Source organism: Oncorhynchus keta, chromosome 10 (assembly GCF_023373465.1).
Source record: "Oncorhynchus keta strain PuntledgeMale-10-30-2019 chromosome 10, Oket_V2, whole genome shotgun sequence".
Lineage (NCBI taxonomy): Eukaryota > Metazoa > Chordata > Actinopteri > Salmoniformes > Salmonidae > Oncorhynchus > Oncorhynchus keta.
The window spans coordinates 7,841,573-7,846,044 of record NC_068430.1 but is presented as its reverse complement, the minus strand read 5'-3'; the positions used below and the strand labels follow the sequence as shown (position 1 = coordinate 7,846,044).

The 4,472-nt window shown below is 44.7% G+C and overlaps 1 long non-coding RNA gene across 1 annotated transcript; it reads left to right on the top strand.

The window, feature by feature from the left end:
- The first annotated feature begins 1,515 nt into the window (after positions 1-1,515).
- Positions 1,516-3,906, top strand: LOC127932074 (uncharacterized). The gene is made up of 2 exons (XR_008143904.1): positions 1,516-2,891; positions 2,923-3,906. It is a non-coding gene; the product is annotated as an uncharacterized LOC127932074 (long non-coding RNA).
- The last annotated feature ends 566 nt before the right edge of the window (positions 3,907-4,472 follow it).

Here is a 4,472-nt window from a genome sequence, read left to right as displayed (position 1 = left end):
GGTAGCAGGGGTAATAGGGGTAATGTGGGTAACGTGGGTAGCATGGGTAACATGATAACAGGGATAACAGGGGTGACATGGGTAACATGGGTATCAGGGGTAGCAGGGGTAACATGGGTAGCAGGGGTAACAGGGGTAACAGGGGTAACAGGGGTAGCAGGGGTATCATGGGTAACATGGGTAACATGGGTAGCAGGGGTAACAGGGGTAACAGGGGTAGCATGGGTAGCAGAGGTAACAGGGGTAACAGGGGTATCAGGGGTAACAGGGGTAACATGGGTAGCAGGGGTAACATGGGTAACATGGTAACAGGGGTAGCAGGGGTAACAGGGGTAACATGGGTAACATGGGTAGCATGGGTAGCAGGGGTAACAGGGGTAACAGGGGTAACATGGGTAACATGGGTAACAGGGGTAACAGGGGTAGCAGGGGTAACATGGGTAGCAGGGGTAACATGGGTAACATGGGTAACATGGGTAACAGGGGTAACATGGGTAGCAGGGGTAACATGGGTAGCAGGGTAACATGGGTAGCAGGGTACCATTGGTAGCAGGGGTAACAGGGGTAACATGGGTAACATGGGTAACAGGGGTAACAGGGGTAACAGGGGTGACAGGGGTAACAGGGGTAGCATGGGTAACATGGGTAACATGGGTAGCATGGGTAACAGGGGTAGTATGGGCAGCAGGGGTAACATGGGTAATATGGGTATCAGGGGTAACAGGGGTAACAGGGGTAGCAGGGGTAACATTGGTAACATGGGTAACATGGGTAGCATGGGTAGCAGGGGTAACAGGGGTAGCATGGGCAACAGGGGTAACAGGGGTAACATGGGTAACATGGGTAACAGCGGTAACATGGGTATCAGGGGTAACAGGGGTAACAGGGGTAACATGGTAACAGGGGTAACAGGGGTAACAGGGGTAATATGGGTAACATGGGTAGCATGGGTAACATGGTAACAGGGGTAACATTGGTAACATGGTAACAGGGGTATCAGGGGTAACAGGGGTAACATTGGTAACATGGTAACAGGGGTATCAGGGGTAACATGGGTAACATGGTAACAGGGGTAGCAGAGGTAACATGGGTAACATGGGTAGCATGGGTAACATGGGTAACATGGGTAACAGGGGTAGTATGGGTAGCAGGGGTAACATGGGTAACATGGGTATCAGGGGTAACATGGGTAACATGGGGAGTAGGGGTAACATGGGTAACAGGGGTAACATGGGTAGCAGGGGTAACATGGGTAACATGGGTAGCAGGTGTAACATGGGTAACATGGGTAGCAGGGGTAACATGGGTAACATGGGTATCAGGGGTAGCATGGGTAGCAGGGGTAATATGGGTAGCATGGGTAACAGGGGTAACCGGGGATAACAGGGGTGACATGGGTAACATGGGTAACATGGGTAGCAGGGGTAACATGGGTAGCAGGGGTAACATGGGTAACATGGCTAACAGGGGTAACAGGGGTAGCAGGGGTAACATGGGTAACAGGGGTAACAGGGGTAACAGGGGTAACATGGGTAGCAGGGGTAACATGGGTAGCAGGGGTAACATGGGTAACATGGGTAACAGGGGTAACATGGGTAACAGGGGTAACATGGGTAACATGGGTAACATGGGTAGCAGGGGTAACATGGGTAACATGGGTAACAGGGGTAACATGGGTAACAGGGGTAACATGGGTAACAAGGGTAGCAGGGGTAACATGGGTAACAGGGGTAACAGGGGTAACAGGGGTGACATGGGTAACAGGGGTAACAGGGGTAACAGGGGTGACATGGGTAACATGGGTAACATGGGTAACAGGGGTAACATGGGTAACAGGGGTAACAGGGGTAACAGGGGTGACATGGGTAACATGGGTAACATGGGTAGCAGGGGTGACATGGGTAACATGGGTAACATGGGTAACAGGGGTAAGATGGGTGACATGGGTATCAGAGGTAGCCAACTCCTCTGACTATCAGCCCAGGACTAATATACTGTGCCAGATTTGTATCGTGAATGTTGTGATCCTGAGGCCGTCCTGATATGGACCCTGTACATCAAAGGCATGACAGACAGTTCTCGTCAGAGGTGTTGGTTGAATCACTGCAGATCTGGGACCAGGCTACGATATCTGGCCAGTCCTTCAGCAGAGTCCAGTTCCCTGGTCCTCCAGTAAAGAGGGGGGAAAACTGTGGGGAGGAAGACTAAACCGGGCTACAGTGCTATTATGAAATACTTTGGTGATATATTTAGGTAGTTTTTTTGGCTCATAGATCTACGTCTAGTGAATAATTGATAAGCTGAATGGTCTATTTTAGGGTTGTAATACAAGTCAACCTGACTCCACACTATAGGTCCGTGATGCAACACTAATGTCACAGCTATATTGGCTGGGTCCAAAATGGCACCCTATTCCCTGCACAGTGCACTAATTTTGACCAGAGCCCTATAGACCCCAGAGCCCTATGTAGTGCACTACATTTGACCAGAGCCCTATAGACCCCAAAGCCCTATGGACCCTAGAGCCCTATGTAGTGCGCTACATTTGACCAGAGCCCTATAGACCCCAGAGCCCTATGTAGTGCACTACATTTGACCAGAGCCTCATGGGTCCCGGTCAAAATTAGTATACTTTGAAGGGAACAGGATTCCAGTTGGGACCCACACCTTCTTAGCCTGCTATTGGTGGTTCTTACTGTATTAAGGTCTGCTATTGGTGGTTCTTACTGTATTAAGGTCTGCTATTGGTGGTTCTTACTGTATTAAGGTCTGCTATTGGTGGTTCTTACTGTATTAAGGCCTGCTATTGGTGGTTCTTATTGTATTAAGGCCTGCTATTGGTGGTTCTTAATGTATTAAGGTCTGCTATTGGTGGTTCTTACTGTATTAAGGTCTGCTATTGGTAGTTCTTACTGTATTAAGTCCTGCTATTGGTGGTTCTTACTGTATTAAGGTCTGCTATTGGTGGTTCTTACTGTATTAAGGTCTGCTATTGGTGGTTCTTACTGATAAGAGCAGGATGTTTTTTTTTAAAGTAAAACAGACACTCTCTTAACATCGACACTTTCATTTCTTGTTTCAAATAACTAATTTTAGGGCTCTATTCAATCTGCATCGCTGAACAGATTGCACATAGAAATGTAGAGGTAATTCCTGATCGAATGCAACGTTTCTGGTTGAATGCATTCTCCCCTAAACGTGGGAACGTTGCCTTTAAATGTCAATCACGCTGTAACGTTTAATCTCCGAGATACAGATTGAATAGAGCCATTAGATTACACTCTGTAATCATTATCAATTCAAACAAATAAAGTTTAGCTGAAATGCTGATATAGATTTGTTTTATATACCATCGTTTATAAGTGGGAAAATTAAATAAATACAGTATAATGTATGTGTCCATCAAAAATGGTTAAACAATGTGTTCATTTAAGTGTTCAGCGCTAAATAATTGGAAAACCAATCTCTCGATAGACATGACATTTCTGTAGACATCTTTAATTTGCATGTGATTCATTTGCTGTGTACTATACATATATAACATGGAATAAAGATCCAGTCTATAATCAAAAGGACATGATGACACTGAACAGTAGCTGTCAACAGCTCAATACAGGTGTAGAATCTTAATTTAAGCCAGTTTGATAAACGTGAATTATGATAAATATAATTAATTGTAATTTTTTTTGGTAGGGTTTGATACAATCAAGTCCACAGGAACAATCAAGTCTAACATGTCAAAGTTTTACATGTCCTGCAATGCAGGAAAGATCTCCTGCAACAGGTTGATCAAATTAAAATTCTACATCTGTAGTTTTAAATGTCACTAAATCATGGGCCTAATGCCACACCAGAGTATGGGATCAATCCTGTAGAAAATAAATATAATTACCAAAGATAAAATAATTTACGTGCGTTTCTGGATGTTGTTATTGTACATACATTAAAAGTACTGAACAAAAAAAAAACAGTGTATGTACTGGGTTTAGCACAGTACTAAGGGAGTGTGCAGTAAAAGTCGTGCCATGCATGAGTAGTATGTCAGTAGTCAATGTTGTTTTAGTTTAGAAGGTCAAAGTTCAGCCAGAGTCCTTCTGTCCAATGGAAGGTCCCTTATCTGTCATTTTAGACTTCAGAGATTCACATGGACAGAGACTGATCTCAGTTCCAAATGGTATCAGAGATAATTCCCTGGACGCATCCCAAATGGCACCCTATTTCCTATATAGTGCACTACTTTTTACTAGTGCCCTATGGGTCCTGGTCAAAAGTAGTGCACTACATAGGGAATAGGGTGTCATTTGTGAGGCGGCTTCTGACTGCCCCGTGACTCATAAAAATAGGCATCCTGTTATGTTGTTGTTGTTTAGGATCTCTGTTAGCCAACCACGACTACTGCTCGTTTTTCAAGAGTCCAGGACAGAATGTCTAAAACATTAAAGCAATCTTATAAATATCTTAGTTATATTAAT